This window comes from Erpetoichthys calabaricus, chromosome 12 (assembly GCF_900747795.2).
Source record: "Erpetoichthys calabaricus chromosome 12, fErpCal1.3, whole genome shotgun sequence".
In the NCBI taxonomy this organism is placed as follows: Eukaryota; Metazoa; Chordata; class Cladistia; order Polypteriformes; family Polypteridae; genus Erpetoichthys; species Erpetoichthys calabaricus.
In genome coordinates this window covers 11,437,868-11,460,163 of record NC_041405.2, presented here as the reverse complement: position 1 = coordinate 11,460,163, position 22,296 = coordinate 11,437,868, and the positions used below count along the sequence as shown (strand labels likewise).

Sequence of the window (22,296 nt, the reverse complement as noted above, 5' to 3'; positions counted from 1 at the left end):
AACCTTCAAGTCAGTAATCAGGCAGGAGAAAAGGTTGCTGGGCGAGGAAAAGCTCAACAGTATTTTAACAAGGACATATCTCCTGCTTTTAACATTGAATAAGTAACTGGTTTGCACATTGCACACACACACACACATATATATATATATTTTTTTTTTTTTTCAACCATTCTATGATCTGCTTCTCGCAACTGAAAGAGGGCACCGTGGCGGATGTTAGCCGACTTGCTTACCAACCACAAGCGATACCTGGCAGGCAACCACCCATACAATCAGATTGTGATTCAGACTACGAATATATTTTTTTTCTTTTTTGCAAGAGCCGGAATCCAAAAACGTCACTTTCCTCTCTAAAACAATTATACATTTGAGAACAAGGATAATATAAGTTTTTTAAGGATGAAAAGCATGATGTAATAACTGTAATTTATCATCACTGCAACCACAAATTTCAACATTACTGGCAGCGTTTCAACATTATCAAATGATTTCCAAGAGCTGATCACAAAGTCCATGACAGACACAGAGCGCATTGCTTTTTTCACATCCCACAATAACATAACAGACAGCATTGCTAATCATCACCGCCCAAAACAGCAGGTAAGAAACTAACAGCACATTGTTGATGATTAGTATATGATGAAACCTGCTGACAATGTTTATATTGTTATTACTTGTATTTTTTTAAGATTTGCATTCTGAAATAGGAGTTAAAAGAGCAGCAACTTGCCTTTGAAGAGCCTTAAAGCAGATACCCCGCCCACCTGCTTTCCATAACTTCCCTTCTTCTTTTTAACACAGCAGAGACATTACAGGAGTAAAAGTAAAAAAAAAAACACTTTATTATCACGTCATTATGGGCAACCAATCAAAATGAAAGCTTGATAAGCAGACTTTGCTGATATGGGTTGCGAGAACACGGAAGATGAAACATTTGAAGCACTTGTAATTTGCCTCACGTTCAGATTTGTTAGGATCCGCACATGAAAGTTTTCTTCGTCTATAATTTCTTGAATGTTTGTTCCTTGTTACAAGATACCAAGAAGATACACCCATACTGTTTTTGCAATGTAAGTATTATTGATAAGCAGTGTGCTGTTACCTCTTATTTAAGTTTCTATTATTATTACCTTATTAAGTTATTTATTTAAGTTACTCTTACCTCTCAGCGTTGTTTTGTTTTCTTTGCCTCGTTATGAACCCTAAACTCTGGAGGGGTTAAGCTCTGTCCATAGATCGACGCCTGCTTTGAGCTCGGCAAACCTCCAGTGTCCAACCTTGAATAGAATGAATCCATCCGGCGAACGGATGGATGCCGTTTTATGAAATCCTGTATTATAACACTTTTAAATTTGATGTCTAAATATTGCATAACTCGACACGCGATGATTAATGACTCATTACTGGGATCTCTTCTGTTTATTCTGTTAACTGGTGGCACCTTTCTGTTCAGATTCATGGCCCAGTTTAATAGTGCGACTGCACGGAGGTCAACACGTTTGACCCACGATCCAGGGTCGTGAAATCGAACTGAGCGCCCAGCTTGAGGACTTTGCATTTCTCGTCGTGTGTCCGTGGGCTTTCCTTTGAGTACGACGGATTTCTCCATACTTCTCAAAAGCTCTGCAGGTTAGGTTAGTGGGCGCCTTTGAACGGATACCTGTTGTATGTATTTTTCGGAAATGTATTAATACGTGCGTATGCAAAGATGCTAGCCGCGCACTATAGGTTCTATTTTACGGAAGCGTATTAGGTCCACGGTGAAAAAAATACGGACACAGTGAAGAAAAAAGTCGACATGTTGACTTTATTCTCGCCATTTACGTCGAGATTAAAGTCGACATTTCCACTTTATTCTCGTAGTTTATTTTATCATTAAAGTAGAATGTCGTAAATTAAACTTCATCTTAAAATAAATATTTAATTTACTAGATTTTTTCGAACCCCGTCATAAGTTATGTAGCACATTAAATGCTTTGTGTTAAGTGTTCCCCGACCCAGTTGTTAATCGCTACTCGCTTCTTAAACTGACTTCCTCTTGCACTGAGGAGACGCAGGCAGCTATCACCGCATAGAATACATTCACCTCATGATATTCCTGCTCTCTAGACATTTAGAATGCTAAGATAAAAACTTGATATCATTTTCATGATAAAATGCATTAAAGCAGGTATTAAACATGCACGGTGGTGTACGTTCAGTGTAGAGAAGTTTATGGCAGGTGTGACGAGGCTCCAAAAAACTGGATATATGAATGGGTATCTTACAGGTTTAACTGACATATTGTGTAAATGTTGGGGTGGGGTCGTGATCTGGTGGTCGAAGACACGAACACAGAATTCAATGGATGTTCATCTGTGCGGACCTTCATTATTACATGCGTGCTGTGTTTATCTGACGTACCTAACCCCCCTCCCCTCTTCCTATCCGATCTTCTTCATTCACCACATAACCAATCACCACACGATAAATGTCTTTGTGAAATTAAAACTAGTTATAAACTTAGACCATGGAGTGTTCAGAACTTTAAAAAATCGTCGTTAGACATTTTTAATTATGCCATCCATTCAGGGTTGCGCCCATCCCAGCAAGCATCGTGTGCCAGGCAGGAACAAAACCTGAACGGGACGCCAGCTCATTGCATGGTGAATACGAGCACACACATACCCCAGAGTCAATATAGCAGAACAAAACCCCACTGCCTACATGACTTTGAAATGAAACTGAAACACGCTGAATAAACCCACCAGGAAAACATGCAAACTCAAGGCAGGGTACACCCGGAACCTCCTTGCTGCCAGGCAGCAGTGCAACCTCCATGCCACCATGCCCCACATGATTAGTACATGCTTTAATGCATTTCATCATGAAAATGATATCAAGTATTTATTTTAGCATTGTAAGTGTTCAGGGAGCAGGGATATCATAAAATTAATGTATTCTGTGTGGTGATCGCTGCTTGCGACTCTTCTTTGTGCAGAGGAAATCAGTTTAAGAAGCACGCAGTGATTAACATGACTCGGGGAACGCTTAACACGAAGCATTTCATGTGCTACATAATTTATGACAGGGTTTGGGAAGATCTACTAAATTAAATATTCATTTTAAGATGAAGTTTAGTGTACAATGTTCTACTTTAATGACAAACTCGAGAATAAAGTTAACATGTCGACTTTAATCTCGACATTTTTTTTCTTTACTGTGTCCGTGTTTTTTTGTTTTTTTTTTCACTGTGGCCCCAAACCATAACCATTGTTTTATTTTCGAGCATGCACATATTTATGCAACTTCCCATTTCTTAAATCTCGCGATATCAAGCATTGTAAACAGGACAGTACTAGCTTTGACTAGCCGACACTGGACTGCTTCCTGCCTTGTGCCCTGTGCTGCCAGAATATGTTCAGTAACACTGCGCTGGATTAAAAGGGTGAGAGAATGTTATGTTAGTATTGTCACACCGTGATGATCCCAGGTTTGTTCGGATTTTAATTATTAAAAAATAAGTCGTCTGTCTTAACATATGGGCACAATAAGCACTGGCTGGGTGCCCCAGGAGCACAGGGGACCACAATGTTTCTGATGCTCATGTATGTTTCTGTTTTTCTGTCAAAACAGGGGTCCCAGCTCGCTACTTTGCCCCGGGGGCCTGTGACAGCTGGTAAGATGGTCCTGAGCACTTGCATTTTCAAAAGTTTATCGAGTGTGACTCAGCAGTTACGTTTGCTGCTCCTTGGTTCCATAAGACAAATCCACTTTAAACTGATTTTCATGTTTACATGGGTGTGCCCTGGGTGGAACTAGCTTCTTATTCATAAAACAAGTGCTATCACAATAAGTTCTGACATGAATAGGAAATTAATTAACTTTTTGTTTTTGTTTTTTTAATTTGACAAACAGACAAAACCTAAATACATAATAAATTAATTACAAAAAATGGAAGAAACTTTATACAATGTAAGTATAATTATTATAGTTAAACATCCTCCAGACAGCATACAGTACACACTTAATATAATGAAGTTTACTGCCATTAATTTTGTTATCATTTACATTCACTGTCCCATCCAAAACATTCCCATACTTCTTTGCCAGCAGAAAATCCCAAAATTTTTTAGTGACATTTTACTTTCAAACTGATTGCTTTCTTCACCCTTTTGATGATAGTCTCTGATGTTGTTACTTTGCAGTGTTTGACCAAATTTCTGACTTTTTACTACATGCAAAAATAAAACAATTAGGAATTGTGTCCTTACTGGATAGGTCCATAGACCTACAAAGGTGAGAGCATCATGTCAGAAGTCAAAGTCTAGTTTACGCCACACTTGCTTAACAAGATTTGAGTTGCGTCCCACACCAAACCCACCCACTGATAATACAAAAAAAGATGCTTAATGGACTCGTCTCCCTTTCCACTGCACTTGTCTAAGATGGCATTGTTGTCATTACCACATTCTGATGACTGTGTAACTTGTATATGTGGCTGTTTTTAAGATGAAACCATTTTAAACCATATGTGTTTAGAGGAAAATCTAATCAGTAAAACTCCTTTCCCAAAATGTTAGTTTGGGGCAATCAGACTCTGCCTACTTGTGTAACATGTTTCAAGTAGGCGTAAGATTTTTCAAAAGATGGCTAACTGATTTTAAAAGCTGGAATGTGTTCAGCAGCTTTTGTTTGTTTAACATCAGTGCCACAGTGTGGCAAAACAGGTGTACTGCATGATGTATATGGCCTGGGAATTTTTAGCCTTGATATACTCAAACAAGTACGTTTTTATACTAAACTAGCCATTTCCCCTCGGCTTCACCCGTGTAGAAGTGAAACGGGACAGCGAGGAGGACCCTACCCAGCTCCCTACTCCTGACGTCACGCTTCCCCCACCCCTTGGCCAATAATACGCGAATAAATCATTGCAGCAAATGAACTATGATTCTTAGCGCGATGAGAGAAATCGCAAAATCAACCGTAATGTTCACACAAATTATAAAAAAAATCAATCTAAATCTGTTAGGTAGTTCCCTCGTGAAAAGGGGACAAACATACAGACAGACAGACAGACGTTGGATTTTATATAGAGAGAAATATTCAAATCTCCATGTGCTTCAAAGACAGCAATATACTATGATGAGCATACCACAATATGAAGGGGAAATCACCGTTCTCACAAAATATGTCTGCCACTAGAGGTCGAAAAGTGAGAGCTGGTTTCTAAGAAAAGCTGGCATAACCAATGCAGTAGTTGGGCAGAGTTTCATTGAATAAACAGTTTTTCATCCATCCATTTTCCAACCCGCTGAATCCGAACACAGGGTCACGGGGGTCTGCTGGAGCCAATCCCAGCCAACACAGGGCACAAGGCAGGAACCAATCCGGGGGAGGGTGCCAACCCACCGCAGGAATAAACAGTTTTCCCAACTGAAAATAACAATGTTAAATTAGGTTTTTTCATACATTCTTGTTTATCTTGGTAGCAGAGAGAGTCATGAGGTTTGCATTTTGGTTGTACAGGCTGGTTTAGCCATTTACAAAATGAGTATGCGTTTTAATGTTTGCGTGTGTGTGTGTGTGTATATATACAGTGGGTACGGAAAGTATTCAGACCCCCTTCAATTTTTCACTCTTTGTCATATTGCAGCCATTTGCTAAAATCATTTAAATTAATTTTTTCCCTAATTAATGTACACACAGCACCCCATATTGACATACAAAAAAAAGAATTTTTGAAATTGTTGCAGATTTATTAAAAAAGAAAAACTGAAATATCACATGGTCCTAAGTATTCAGACCCTTTGCTCAGTATTTATGAGAAGCACCCTTTTGAGCTAATACAGCCATGAGTCTTCTTGGGAAAGATGCAACAAGTTTTTCACACCTGGATTTGGGGATCCTCTGCCATTCCTCCTTGCAGATCCTCTCCAGTTCTGTCAGGTTGGATGGTAAACGTTGGTGGACAGCCATTTTTAGGTCTCTACAGAGATGCTTAATTGGGTTTAAGTCAGGGCTCTGGCTGGGCCATTCAAGAACAGTCAGAGTTGTTGTGAAGCCACTCCTTCGTTATTTTAGCTGTGTGCTTAGGGTCATTGTCTTGTTGGAAGGTAAACCTTCGGCCCAGTCTGAGGTCCTTAGCACTCTGGAGAAGGTTTTTGTCCAGGATATCCCTGTACTTGGCCGCATTCATCTTTCCCTCGATTGCAACCAGTCATCCTGTCCCTGCAGCTGAAAAACACCCCCACAGCATGATGCTGCCACCGCCATGCTTCACTGTGGGGACTGTATTGGACAAGTGATGAGCAGTGCCTGGTTGTCTCCACACATACCGCTTAGAATTAAGGCCAAAAAGTTCTATCTTGGTCTCATCAGACCAGAGAATCTTATTTCTCACCATCTCAGAGTCCTTCAGGTGTCTTTTAGCAAACTCCATGCGGGGGATTACTGTATATATATATATATATATATATATATATATATATATATCTATATATATATATATATATATATATCTATATATATATATATATCTATATATATATATATCTATATATATATATATATCTATATATATATATATCTATATATATATATATATATCTATATATATATATATATATATATATATATATATATATATATATATATATATATATATATCATTATTATAAAAAAAAATCCTGGGAGAAGACGTGATTTTTTCAGACAGATACTTTCAAGTCCCGCGAGACGAGACTTTGTACAAGAAATTTAACCACGCCTGGGGCTGGAAATAAAACACAAAGAGTAGATGACAAAGTAGTATGTTGTAAAGAATTGAAAATGTTGGTGCGATACACATGCAGAGCAGGTTAGAGATAATGAGAGTACTAAAATTCGAAAGTCTCAAAAAATGATAGTAAAGATCACATTAGTGCAAAAAAACCAGTGAAATAACAGAACAGCAAAAAGAGATTGAATATATTGTTCAGACTTAAACTTTAAGTTGGATATTTGTGGATCGTCTAATTCATGTTGCCATCAAGGAAAAGTAGTGTTTCTTCCCAATGAAGAGGCATATCCGTGAGAATTAAAAGATTTGATGTTTGGTGAAAGTGAAATCCACATACGCGAGCGGCAGAGACACAAAGTGTTTGTGAGCAAGAGAGAGAGAGCATGTATATAATGCACTGTAGAGAATACAGGTTAACAGTAAGATTTACACTGCCAGTAATATCCATCCATCCATCCATTATCCAACCCACTATATCCTAACTACAGGGTCACAGGGGTCTGCTGGAGCCAATCCCAGCCAACACAGGGAGCAAGGCAGGAAACAAATCCTGGGCAGGGTGCCAGCCCACTGCAGGGCAGAGAACATGCAAACTCCATGCAGGGAGGACCCGGGAAGCGAACCCGGGTCTCCTAACTGCGAGGCAGCAGCGATACCCACTGCGTCACCGTGCCGCCCCTGCCAGTAACATTGATGGCTATTTTTTTTCCCCTACTGATCAGTGTTAAAAAAGCCAAACTTAATCCAAACATGATTCAGTGTGATTTAACAATAAAATATGAAAACTTCCAAGGGGGTGAATACTTTTTATGGACACTGTATATTTCATCCATATATACAGTATATTCCAGATCAGCTTATTCTGCACAGCAGCTTGGATATTTATGGATGAGAAAAAAGAAAGTGTATCATGGACTCAAAAGATATTTGTTTTCTAAAGCTGCATGGCTCATATACAACAGTGCCTTCAATAATCTGTGTTATGTTTTTTTAGTATTAATGGAGGGCCGCTGACCTTGCCCACTTGCTATTAATCTTTCATCATGCCTGATTACATCTTGCCTGAAGAGGGGGCCTGAGTTGCCTCGAAAGCTTACATATTATAATATTTTAGTTAGCCAATAAAAGGTGTCATTTTGTTTAACTTCTCACGACATCCATAATGGCTAACACGGTACAACACCCCAGTACTATCATGCCTGATTGTTGCAATTGGTTAAATAATAGCTTGACCGGACCTGTATCTTCTCTATTGATTGAGTTGCATCCACATGATTAGCTGGTTGGAAGAGGGTCATTTTATTGGGTCTACCTGCTCATCATTCCATCTTATGAAACCACACAATTAGTTAACTGAAGTTTCAAATGATCACAATCCAGATTCAGGTAAAGATAGACCAATGCTATTTAATAAACACCAATCTGCAGTGTGTCAAAATACTTTAGCAACTATGACCATCTACACAGTAAAACTGCCAAATTTAAATGACCTCTTCAGAGTGTTAAAGTAACCCTTAATGATGTTTTCAAATAAACACGTTAAGTGTTAACTTAGCACTTACAAAGTTGCATTTTGTCACTAATTTTGCAACTAACCATTTATAAAAATTAATGAATAATGAGAGAGAGAGAGAGAGAGAGAGAGAGAGATCAAAGGAGTATTTCTTAATTTTCTTTGCAGCACTGGTCTTGTTATTTTGTGATTGGCCATTGTACTGAGATTTCTGTATCTATATATTGTCTTGTGTTTACATTTATTTGTACAATTTTTTATTTGACATTTTTTTTCAGGGGAAGAGTGTGGATTTACACTGTCATTCTGTTTTTTTCTTTTGTTTTTGGAAATTGTAAGTGAACTTTTAAATATGTTTCCTTATCATAATCATTTTTAAATTGTTTGTTAAGTAATTCTGAAAGGAATTAAAATAAGAAATGTTTATTAATACTTAAAAGAAAAAAGAATGAAAAACTAGAAATGTCTTTTCTGTGTTTTCTGGAATGGAACTCTGTTGAACTTTAGGGTCAGGAGGCAGTTGTAGGCCCCTGACCCTCAAAATTGTATTGTAAGAAATAGAGATATCATTTCTTTCAATGATCACCAGTAGGCATCCATCCAGGGATGGCAAACTGAAAGTGAGATAAAGGGGTGCAAACTCAATGACCTAAAGAGTTATAAGTCTAGAAGTAAAAGAAAGACATTCTGGAGGAAATAGGCAAGCTTCCCTCTTGGAAAGGCAGTGGACTGAGCACATGTTAGACTGGTTTTCAGAACAGATGGGTAACAAACAAATACTCTTTAGACGGTTGTGGAAGCTACCAACAATTCTCTGCAAATAGAAATCATGAACCTAATTTGAGTATAGGCACTTGTCTACCACCTTCTGTTTAACAAAAACCCTTTTCAGCCACCTACACACTAAATAACAATTAGTGTAAGCTTCTTTACACATAATATTATTCATCATTATCAAGGCCAGTTAATCCACATCAGGGTTGCTAAATGCCAGATCCTATTCTGGAAGACAGGTGACAACCTTGGATGGGGAGCCAGGCCACTCACACGTGCACACACAAGCAAACAGTCATACTGGGACCAGTATAACATTACTAAGCAGCACATCTCGAATGTGTTTGGGATATGGGAGGAAAACCCATGAAGACACTTGGCATACAAACTCCACACAGACCACATCCTGCTGCTAGATTTAAATCCAGGATCATGCATGAAGTAGCAACACTAACCATTACACTACTATACTATACATACAATATATTAAATGTAAATGATGTGTAATCTTTCTGTGACACACTGTCGTTGACCACTTTCAGTCCAGAAATTATGCAGCAGATTGAATGTCAAGAAATGCTACTGAGGATCCTTTATATCAACTGCAATACACCAGCATATTGCCTCACTGTGACTGCTCTCTTGTCTTTAGCCAAGTCAGAAGTTTACTTATTTATGTAATTCTTTTGTGTATTTGAGGAGGATCCAATTTGTTTTAATATTTCTTGAGCTTCTATAAAAAAGCTAAACTTTCCCCCTGGGTACAAATATCTCTATCTATCTATCTATCTATCTATCTATCTATCTATCTATCTATCTATCTATCTATCTATCTATCTATCTATCTATCTATCTATCTATCTATCTATCTATCTATCTATCTATCTATCTATCTATCTATCTATCTATCTATCTATCTATCTATCTATCTATCTAGTGCAACTTTCCAAGCACACAAAGTCAATAATATACCAAAACTTGATGAATGCCAATTCATTTTCTCAGTTCAGTTGATACATTACCCAGCTGTTTTATTTAGTTTTATAATTTTGTATGAAGTGCTCTCATATAAAGCAATATTTTCTAAAAGTTTTCTAGAAATGCAGACCTGAGGTATTGAGTTTGGCATGTTATACTGTAGTTGCTGACACCCCATGGCTGAATTTCTCAATTATTGTCTGTCTCTTTTGTGTTCCACTGCTGCGCTTGCAGAATAATTTTTAATGGACCCACTTTCTGGGTCATGACTTCATATTACACAAATGGAGGCCAAAACAGAATTAAAGAGAGAGAAATAAAAACACAAAAAGTGGCACATTGCTACCCTCAATACAAATAATTACTTTTTAAACATGCTTTATTTCTACTAAATGCAAGATTTAAAATAAAATGTACTCAAATGAAATCCTACAAGGATCTGGCTGCTAAGTGCTCTCAGACAAGCTTGCCTTTGCCCTGAGGTTTATAATAATGTTGATATATTGTAGACTGGAGCTAAAATTAAGGATATATTTCTTCTAATTGCTCAGTAATATCTAATAACTGGCAAAACCCATATATTAAACTTTAGAGATGTAGCACCATTTGAGTTGAACTGTTAATTTCTAAATATTGTGTCTTCTATCTTCAAGTGGCAGCAAATTTGAAGTGTGAATCATTCATCAAGGACTACCAAGCTGTGCTATGCTGTTATACTTCTGCACTGATTCATAATGATATGCATCAACTTATCTGCAACAAAAATGGTGAAACCTTTCTTAATTTTTTTGCCGATCATTTGGGTAATAAACAAAAAGAATTGCCAAAATATGAAGTGAATGTAGATGACATCAAGCATGGAAACATTTTCATAACCATTAATAATTTTAATGAATTAGACTTTGGGAAATATTGCTGTATTATAAAGTTTAAGGATTTTTTCCGTGAAAACTGTGGAGAAGGTGCTGTCATGATACCTGGCAACAGTGAACAAGACCGAGAAAGATATACAACGTCTGATGCTTTAATCACCAGCAGCACATGTAAAGTGGTCCAGGAACCTAATAGAAACAGGAATAACAACAAAGCTTCACTCGCAGATCCGCAGAATAACAGTACTAGTAAGTATTTCTCTCTTTTCTTTTTGTCTTTTTGATTGGTGAATAAAAATATTTTTTATAATAAACAACAGGAAGAAACAGCGCTACAAGTATGTGTCCTGACTTTCATTCCAACTGTGCCAGTATAATTAATTAACTCACCGTCTTATAAATTTATTTGAATGTCATTAATGTATGATTGACGTGGATTTTGAAGCCTGTGTTTATAAACTCCTCTAAGACATTTAATCTTTTCTGTCCCAATAAATAAATTATTACTGTATATAAGTGAAGTATCTTAAACATGGCAGCACAGTGGATAGCTCTGCTGCCTCTCAACTCCAACAGTTTTTGAGTTTGTGGACTTTGCATATTCTCTGCATGGCCTTTCGCTTACATTTCAAAGACTGGAATGTTAAGCTAACCACTGACTCTAAAGCAGGGCTCTCCAACCTTTTTTCCCCTTAGAGCTACTTTTACAAAATGAAAATGGCCGAGAGCTCCTCATGTTTTCTAACATTTATTCTCATAGCTTATTTCAACCCAAACAAACTGAATAAGCTTGTTTTGCCTGAACATTTACAAAATGTTGGCGTCCACAGCTCACATTTTGCATTAAAACATCACAAAAAAATATTTAGTTCTCCTACAAGTGCATTTTGTGTGTCTGTATACATTTTGTAGTGTTTCTCACACTATTGAATTAAAACATGAAGGCTGTCAAAACACAACAATGCAATTGCAAATCCACAGATCTGACTTCTTCATTTGTCATTTTGTCCCATGTCACTGTGTCACTTTATTCACAGGTCCAGTCACATGTGTGATGTGTTGTTTAGTTAGTCAGATGACTGGCACTGAGGTGTATGGTGGAGTGTAGCCTCTCAGGTTCACTCTTATGGAGTCATTTAATTGTTCATCTGTCAGTCTTGTTCTGAACTTTGATTTCATGACATTCCTGTCAGACTCACAGAGGTATGGAGACCCAAACAAAGCAGACATTTTCAGAGCTGCTTGGTGAAGATTCTTATAGTTATCAGGCTCTACTAAGCTCCAGAAATGCTGAGAATGCTGTTGAGACTTTAACTGCACATTATTTTGAAGGTTTACTAATATATAATATATAAAATCCAATGTCTGTCTGTTTGTATGTCTGTCCGCGTTTCACGAGAGAACTACTTAACGGATTCAGATCGGGTTTTTTTCTATAATTTGCTTGAACATTCCAGTTGATTTTGCGACTTCTCTCATTTTGCTATGTATCAGAGTTCACTTGCGGGACCAATTTGTTTGCGTGAATCCAAGAAACACACAGCGGGCAGAAGTGAGGGACCTTCCTCACTCACTCACCAGCTTTGGGGCGTGTTCTTTAACTCCGCTAAGCTAGCGAACGAGAGAACAATTGAAATTCATCTTTGTCTGATATTTAAAATAAAGTGTTACTTAGGTCTTGATGAGTTTGAGTCTGGATAGTCTCTTAAGCGTATGCCACATTGAAAAGATAGATTGCAATTCAGATTGTGGATCGTGATTTTGTGTTAAATGGATCGTGATATGATTTTTTGGAAAGATCACCCACCTCTAATTTGACTACTCAAGTTTTCAAATTTATGTAGGATTCGTTAACCCTTTGGCAAGCTACTTGGAAAGGGGTTGTGAGCTACCGGTAGCTCGCGAGCGACATGTTGGTGACCCCTGCTTTAAAGTCATTGTCACATTACACGACTTCTAGTCATGGGCTATGTCGGATCTGACAAATGCATTTGCTGATCTTGTCAATGGACCATGTCAGTTTGCACGACTGTCATGCTTGCCCTTTAGTTTGGTACCTGACTGAGCCAGCACTCTATGAAAACCTAACAGGATTGAACAGTTCAACCACAATCTAGGCCTTTTTTTTTTGTTTTAAAAAGTACCATGAAAGAATGGAAAAAAAAGAACATCAGCCAAGCATCTGTTCTGTTTGTGAGGTCCAAAACTCTTGTATTCTTTGTTTCTCGTTGCTGTACTCCATTGTACAATCCAAATGTACATTCATTGTGAATTCATGTGAATTTCCCTTTGGGATTAATAAAGTATCTATCTATCTATCTATCTATCTATCTATCTATCTATCTATCTATCTATCTATCTATCTATCTATCTATCTATCTATTGGTTGTTAGCTTTCATGCACACAGAGCTCACCCCTAAAATTAAAGAGTCACTTGGTAAGTCACATTAGGCGACTGACTTCAGGGTAGCACGCAGCCAACTATCTCCGACTCGGTAGGATGATATAAATGAAAGCTACAACTAAAAATCGCTGGAAAAATCATGTTATATGACATGGCCTTAAAACATCCATGCTGGGTGTTTCTGTAAATATGCACAGTCATATGAAAAAGTTTGGGAACCCCTCTCAGCCTGCATAATAATTTACTTTCATCAAAAAAAGATAACAGTGGTATGTCTTTCATTTCCTAGGAACATCTGAGTACTGCGGTGTTTTCCGAACAAAGATGTTTAGTGAAGCAGTATTTAGTTGTATGAAATTAAATCAAATGTGAAAAACTGGCTGTGCACAAATGTGGGTCCCCTTGTCATTTTGCTGATTTGAATGCCTGTCACTGCTCAATGCTGATTACTTACAACACCAAATTGGTTGGATGAGCTCGTTAAGCCTTGAACTTCATAGACAGGTGTGTCCAATCATGAGATATAAAGGTATTTAAGGAGGTCAATTGCAAGTTGTGCTTCCCTTTGACTCTCCTCTGAAAAGTGACAGCATGGGATCCTCAAAGCAACTCTCAAAAGACCTGAAAACAAAGATTGTTGAGTCTCATGGTTTAGGGGAAGGCTACAAAAAGCTATCTGAGGTTTAAACTGTCAGTTTCAACTGTAAGGAGTGGAATCAGGAAATGGAAGGCCACAGGCACAGTTGCTGTTAAACCCATTAGGTCTGGCAGACCAAGAAAAATACAGGAGGGGCATATGAACAGGATTGTGAGAATGGTGACAGACAACCCACAGATCACCTCCAAAGACCTGCAAGAACATCTTGCTGCAGATGGTGTATCTGTACATCGTTCTACAATTCAGTGCAATTTGCACAAAGAACATCTGTATGGCAGGGTGATGAGAAAGAAGCCCTTTCTGCACTCACGCCACAAACAGAGTCGCTTGTTGTATGCCAATGCTCATTTAGACAAGCCAGATTCATTTTGGAACAAAGTGCTTTGGACTGATGAGACAAAAATTGAGTTATTTGGTCAGAACAAAAAGCGCTTTGCATGGTGGAAGAAGAATACCGCATTCCAAGAAAAACACCTGCTACCTACTGTCAAATTTAGTGGAGGTTCCATCATGCTGTGGGGCTGTGTGGCTAGTTCAGGGACTGGGGCCCTTGTTATATTTGCATAAGGAGGCTCAACTAAGTATTGATGTCATATCTCTGTTGGGGTGCCCACATTTATGCACCTGTCTAATTTTGTTATGATGCATATTGCATATTTTCTGTTAATCCAATAAACTTAATGTCACTGCTGAAATCCTACTGTTTCCATAAGGCAAATCATATATTAAAAGGAAGTTGCTACTTTGTAAGCTCAGCCAATGATAAACAAAACTTCAAAGAATTAAGAGGGGTTCCCAAACTTTTTCATATGGCTGTAATTTCATTTCATCTTGGGCTGGTTTCCATACTGCACCTGAAAAATTTTGTTTCTCCTCAAGTTCCTAATGGAAAAGCGGATTTATAAAATGTAAGGCTGTGTTGTTGCAAAGGTTTGAATGCAAATTATTATGTAATTAAAAGTGCAGAGAAAGACAGTATAACCTTCTGGATAAAAATTGAGCAAGCTTATACGTAATACATGAACCAAAAAGAAGCTGGCCTGAACAGTATCTTGTTCTGCTTCTTCAAAGTCTGTAAAGATCAACCACTTAATGTAGGCCTGTGGAACTACATCCCTAATGAGATGCTGAATTTTCTAATAGGCAGAACCTAAGAGGGCATAAACAGGCATCAAAACCTCATCCGTACAGAAACAGAACATTTGTGTACTTTGAGGCTGCTAACTCAGAATGTAATGGGAATGACCTACCATCAAAACGTAAAGTGAGCCACAGAACGGCCACAAACTCAACAAATTAGAAGACAAAGTTGGACAAAATGCCACAGCATGACAATCTTGTTTTTCTGTGCTTGTTATCATGTCACCTGTTAAGTTTGCACAGATTTGTATTGTACACTCCATGGTATGCTGATCTTGTGGCTTTTTTTATGCTGCAGAAGAGAAGAGAAATCTTTCTGCTGCCACAATACTCTGCATTGTGCTTCTACTCATTCTTTTCTGAAAGGATGAAATGATGAAGGTAAGTAAAATAAAATTCTTCACACACCCACCTTACACTTTAATTGCCCAATGAATTAATCAACAACAATCTCTTCATTGTCAAAGTAATGTATATAAATACAATTGTAATGTCTTATGTCTGTTGAAGTTTTCAGTTGTTTGATGTTATTTATCCATTTTGCACCTAAGGACCTCATTTCAACCCTCTGGTTGCATCTTTTATAACTTTTTGCTTGCTCACCAATCATGCAAAAATAGCTAAACCAGTTTTAATGAAATCTTTCATGTTGGTTGCCATAGGTCCAACTTGTTATTGGATATGTGTCTACACACAATGCATAGATCTATTGGTTTAAAATTTCTGGGATCTGCCAACTGCATACATTATTGAATTCTCATCTGGGCTTGAAACTCTTTTGCTATCTGTTTGACAAGCAACTTAAATTGTTTTCAGTCCATGTTCAGGATTATCATCCACATGAGATATGTTGTCTTTCCTGCCTGTCTCCAGACCGTGGTCAGGACAGCTCCAGGGAGCTTCTCGTTCAGCGTTTCCAGTCATGCAAAGTTCCAGGGACAGAGTGTCGTGCTCTGGGGTAAAACCCTGTCCTTGAGCTCCCTTGTCTTTAATTTACAGCAAGAGCAACACACAAGGCTTGAATGCTCCAAAAATGAGCTTTCACATTGCTTTTTCAAGCTCAACAAAGAACATAACATTAGTAGAAATTAACCGACTGACCAAAAAAACTGAACTCTTGACCCATAAAATTACTTGAACTCCAGCCACATCCCACCTTCAGAATGATCTCTGGATATTAGGCTTGCTTTTTCACACTCCCATTCCAATAGCGATGAACGTACTTCTTATTTCCTGGCTTTGGCTGAATGCAATCCGCTGTACCACCGAGTCTTAATCTTTACAATCCTTCCACATTATGTGGCTACCAATGTGGTTTACAGTAAACCAGAAGGATGTACAGTACTGTGTTTAGCTTACACCAAACATAACATAGTCCTGTAGTATCATCAGACCATAAAGCTTTAGTTTATATTGATGTGGCTGATTTTTTTTTCTTATATTCCTACTGAGCCAAGTTCACTGAGTTGTTCTGAAATTACAAAACAGTCTGCATTTTTTTCTCAACCTCAGCCAAAGACTTCTGAAGTAGATTGGCTTGTAGTCTTTAGAATTGCAGTGACCCATATCTTCAGGATCTACTAAATGTTCTCCTAACAGCAACCTAAGGGACAATCTTTTTTTTTTTAACCTTTCTGCCTAATTTGCTTTCAGTAAATTCATTCTAGAATTCTCTTGGCAGCTACTTTTTGCTTTTCCTTTGGTCCAGTACCATTACTGTGGAACTGGTGGAAGTGTTGTGACGTACTGATTATATCATGGGCTGTTGTTTAAAGGTTATTTAAGTGCACTATGAAAAAGAGTTTAATGGCTTGTCGTATGCATTTCATATGCAGGTATATTAATATAAATAATTCTTAATTACTTTTTAATGATTTGTATAAACTAGGTGTGCACTATTTGCATATCCTATGCTGATTAATACTTCTTATGTCCATTTCCTTTACCAGTACTCATTTTTTACTTTCATACTATTTTGTTTGCTTTTTTGTATGCTAATGTCCAGTATGTTTTTGTTTGAATTGGTTGTTTCATTGAGCACAGACTAGCTGAGTGAGAAACCTTTTTTATTATTATTATTATTGTATTATTATTATTATTATTATTATTTTACCACGCTTCTTTTAACTTCACCTATTTGTTGTCTGGTACAAATCTTGTAATCGATATTTAACCCACTTCCTATTGTCCAAATGACTTGAAATTCTGCACACTTACTTACTTCCGATGACAATACATGAATCAATAATCAGTTTCACTTATTGGTCAATTAATCCATGTTAATTAAGAAATTAAGTTTCATATGAAGAATAGTTCAGCATTTCACCAAAAGATGGCGCTAGTAACGGATAGCAATATTAAAGGAACTGTTAAAATATTGATTACAAAATTATACTAAAACAAACCCAAGACTAAAAATTTGAAAATTATATATATATATATATATATATATATATATACTTTTTAAAAACCATGCTTATATTAAGTTAAAAAGTGTACTAAAAAGTAAAAAATAAGTCTCTCATACATCACTCGTAATATAATAATGTGGGTGCTTTTCATCAATCAACATTAAAAAAAACACTTCTTAAAATCTTAGCAAAAGTGCCAACCTTTTGTTTTACGAGTGATGTATGAGAGACTTATTTTTTACTTTTTAGTACACTTTTGAACTTAATATAAGCGTGGTTTTTAATATATATATATATATATATATATATATATATATATATATATATATATATAAGATCAATATTTTTGCCCTTCTCCAATCACCTTAGTTTCTGAGGCTAAAACAGTGTAACATCCATTCTAAAGTTTTAACATTATTTTTTAAGTGTTTTGAATAAAACAATTGATTTTTGCTCTCCGTCTGTCTTGGTTAAAGCCATTAATTTTCTCAGAGGTTGTAGTGTAGATAAACATTTTTTTCCCATTTAGCTATAAAATTGACAGTGTTCTAATTGGTTGTCTATTTTAGAAGAGTAATTTAAAACTATGTTTTAGCCGTACTTTAGTCAAAGCAGAAATAGTGTTTTGTGATATTTTTCTGCTATAATTCTTGCCATTCTTTGTGAAAAATGAACATGCAGGCAACAGTTTATGAAGAAAACTGCACATCATTTTGCTCAAGCCCACCTACAGTACTTGAGTTTAAGGGGGATAGAGCCTATCCTGGTAGTACATTGTAGGAAACAGCCCATGCATCACATTACCTAAGATAAATTTAATTTACTTTTAATTTACATAAAATAGCATGCTTTCATATCATGCTATGGTAGTCTGGTTAGGATTCTTGTAAAATGTGATGTCATCCTAGCAGTATAGCAATCTAACCGATCATAATGGGATGTTGCTTAGTTTTGGAAGCCATGCGCTAATAGTGCATTGCTGCATCCACCACACGACACGTTACTTAGGAGTTACTATACTGTATACACACCTAAATAAGAATCATAAGAAATCTGTCAGATGGGTGAGAAACCATTCAGTCCATCAAGCTTGTTTGTTTCACTAACAGCTAAACTGTCCCATAATCTCTTCCAGATTTTTCTTAAAGGTTGTCGGGGTTTCTGATTCCACTCCATGTCCTGGTAGTTTGTTTCAGAGTCCCACAACTTTTTGCATAAAGAAGTGCTTTCTGGCTTTAGTCTCAAATGCACTTCCCCTTAATTTCCACTGATGTCCTTGAGTATGCGATTCACCCTGAAGCTGAAAGAATGTTGCAAGATCTACCGTATAAATGCCTTTGAGGATTTTAAATACTTGGATTACATCCCCACACAGTCTCCTCTGCTTGAGACTAAAAAGATTTAATTCTGTAAATCTGTCACAGTAGGACACTTCCTTAAGTCCTGGGTTACACTTGGTTGCTCTCTGCACAATGCTCCTATTTCAGTCCATCCATTTCCTATGTCAATCCATCCATTTTCTATGTCATCCATCCATTGTCTTAACCTGGATATCCAGGGCAGGAGCATGGGGCAACTGAAGAATATCTCAGCAACACTTGGACAAACACACCACACACAAGGGGCAATTTAGCATTGCCTGGGACTTTACCCCAGTCTTCTAGTTTAGATAGCAAATCTATTATGTACATTTGTTGTTCCAAGACTGTCATAGATAATGGTGTTGTGTGTTTGTGTGTGTGTGTGTCTGTCTGTGTATACCCATATTTTAAGGACATAAGAACTAAATCTGATTTGTTTAACAATGGTGTAATGATTCCTTCAAAGTAGCCATTAAGGAGAGCACAGTATTGGTTAAGCAATTGCTGAAAGAGTTTTCCACAGACTACATGGAATTGGGTCTGTTAGACTTTTCTTTATAATAACTGTGAAAGAAAAGGGCCAGAAGACAGAGCTGATCAAAGTTGGTCAGAAATTAAGCCTAATTGAGAGGCACATGTCTAACTATCGAGAAGTTAACAAAAATAAATCTCAATGTCAGCGCACAAACCAATGTCATACTCCAAGAAAGAACCAAAGTTCCTAACACTTTTTCTTACTCACACCTAAACTAATGTAGTTTTTTAGAATTCTTTTTACACATTTGATCCAGTGATCAGAAAACAAGTAGCTGTAAGCTGCCATTTAATTTAAGGGAAAGGCGATTAAACATGTCAAGCCTTGCCATCTCCTCACAGCAAATATAAACAACATGGCTCTGGCCTTGCATACACAAACAGAATATGGTGTCACCAGAATAATGTCACCTCATGTTATTTTTAACCCACTTAATCCAGACCAGGGTCGGGTGGGGAAATGGAGCCAATCCCAACCAACACAGGGCACAAGGCAGGAACAAACCCTGGACAGGACACCAGTCCATTGCAGACAAGAATAATGGTCTTCTTCTTCTTCTGTCGGCTGCTCCTGTTGGGGGTGGCCACAGCAGATCATCTTCTTCCATATCTTTCTGTCCTCTGCATCTTGTTCTGTTACCCCCATCACCTGCATGTCCTCTCTCACCACATCCATAAACCTTCTCTTAGGCCTTCCTCTTCTCCTCTTGCCTGGCAGCTCTATCCTTAGCACCCTTCTCCCAATATACCCAGCATCTCTCCTCTACACATGTTCAAACCAACGCAATCTCGCCTCTCAGACTTTGTCTCCCAACTGTCCAACCTGAGCTGACCCTCTAATGTCCTCATTTCCAATCCTGTCCATCCTCGTCACACCCAATGCAAATCTTAGCATCTTTAAGTCTGTGAAAAAACTCATTAAACTCCATGTGGGGAAAAAAAAATTCAAAATGAAAACAAATTTAAGCAGAAGGGTCACAAAGTTGAGATTCCACATTCAACAACCTACTGCTTGGAAGTCCTCTAACTGTGGACACTTTTAGCAAGTAAAGACTATAAAGTAAAATCTTATTAATTTGTTTTTTTCGTATATATTTATTACAGGTTATAATCATGCTTTTTAGAATGAAAACAAGCAACCAAACTGAACTGCATTATGGATGTTAAAATGACATGCTGAGGATACTCTGAATTGAAGGACCTGACATTCTTTCATAAAGCCAACACAAAACTCATGTGGAGAAAATTCAGACACTACTGACTACTGACTTCCAAGGAGTTAAAGCTCTGAAGGTGGTAACTTGTGCATTTTTCGAAAGTAAGAACGCAGACATACACACACACAATCAATGGTGAAGTATGCAGTAAACACATTTTTCACTTGTGTTACATGTACTTTGTAAATGGGAGTTGTTTCTCATTCAGTTTTAGACACTTTATAGACTTATACACAGTATATATTATGTTTTTTAAGTTTATGCCAGTCACTATCTAATAAGAAGACCTCAAATAATTCTCATGTAGTGAGCTGTTCTTAAGTGGTGCTCAGATCTTCTGACAAACCCATTTTGGTGCTCAGGATGCCAACAAAAAAGAAGCCTGTGAATGACCAGTGTGGTTATCCATTCCTGCCCTTAATTGTATCTTTTATTCCTGTGTACTTCTGTAGAATTATTGGTCTAGGGCTGTCCCTGCTTGTTCATTTTTACAATATGGAGTCTTCTGAATGGTATGGCTGTAGCATTAACATCTGAACACACTTGCCCTCTTAAGCATTATAAGATTTTTGGGTCCATATTGTCACATGTACATAGTACAGTAAACTTCTTACTTGCATGTATTAATCAACATGAAACACGTCACATCTCTCCAGTGATATGATTAGTGAGTATAACCACCTTACCTCGAAACCTCTGTCTTCCTTACTTGGAAAAACTCTGAGCAATATGCTGCTGTGTACATGTGCCAACTCTATTATTAACACATTGTGTATGCTGTGAAAGTGTTTTTAATTTCTCTTTTTAATTACTCATTTGTCTGTTATTTAATTGTCCTCCTGTTTGTAATTGCTATCACAGATTTTTGGCTGTTACATTTGTCTTTTTATTCTGTTTTGAATTACTATGTTTTCCTTCTACTACTTATATGGAATAAGGGTTCACTGGCTGGACGACATTTTACATACACTAGTCTGGGATGCATTTGTAAAGAAGCACTTAGAGTGAAAATATGCAGTGCATGTTCTGTTGTTACTGAGTTTGGTACTTTTCTAATTTATTAGTAGAGCTGCTGCTGTGTGTTAAAGACAAGCTGATGATCAAACAAGCCAATGACGAAGTGTTAATGCATTGCAAAGTTAACTTAATTTGTCCATATATCTTAATTAATATTTAACTATGGTTAAATGCTTATTAGTTTACACTAAATAAGTGTTGACATGGTACATTTGGGTTTTTTTAAACGGTAGTCGCCAATTAATATTTGGGCCTTTTGCCAGCATTCCTATTTTATTAATCTCCACTCTTTTAAACAGACTCACCACTGTAGTAAGGACGATGGGACGGATCAGTCAATTCTAGAGTTCTAATAATTTACTCCTGACCCCCCTTAAAAATATCAGGGCTTTATCTACCCAATTTGTTGAATTCTAAGCTATACTCTACTCCCAGTATGGACAATGTATCTTAATTTGCCAGATGTTTACGGCATTAAACACCAGACATGGTGGAGTTTGATTTTGAACACTGTGAGCCATTAATCTAAAAAAAAATTTTTGTAATACTCTGTGCTTTCTTTCTACTTTGGAAGTTTATATTTGTATTTTTCAATATGTTTTATTAAATATATTTATCTATTTAGCTTGAGTCATGCTTTATTTTTTATTGTATTG

At 37.1% G+C, this 22,296-nt stretch overlaps 1 long non-coding RNA gene across 1 annotated transcript; it reads left to right on the top strand.

Moving 5' to 3' along the window:
- Positions 1–948: 948 nt before the first annotated feature.
- LOC127529792 (uncharacterized) lies at positions 949–22,235 on the top strand. The gene is made up of 5 exons (XR_007936411.1): positions 949–1,070; positions 8,552–8,607; positions 10,679–11,146; positions 15,399–15,481; positions 20,511–22,235. It is a non-coding gene; the product is annotated as an uncharacterized LOC127529792 (long non-coding RNA).
- Positions 22,236–22,296: the final 61 nt, after the last annotated feature.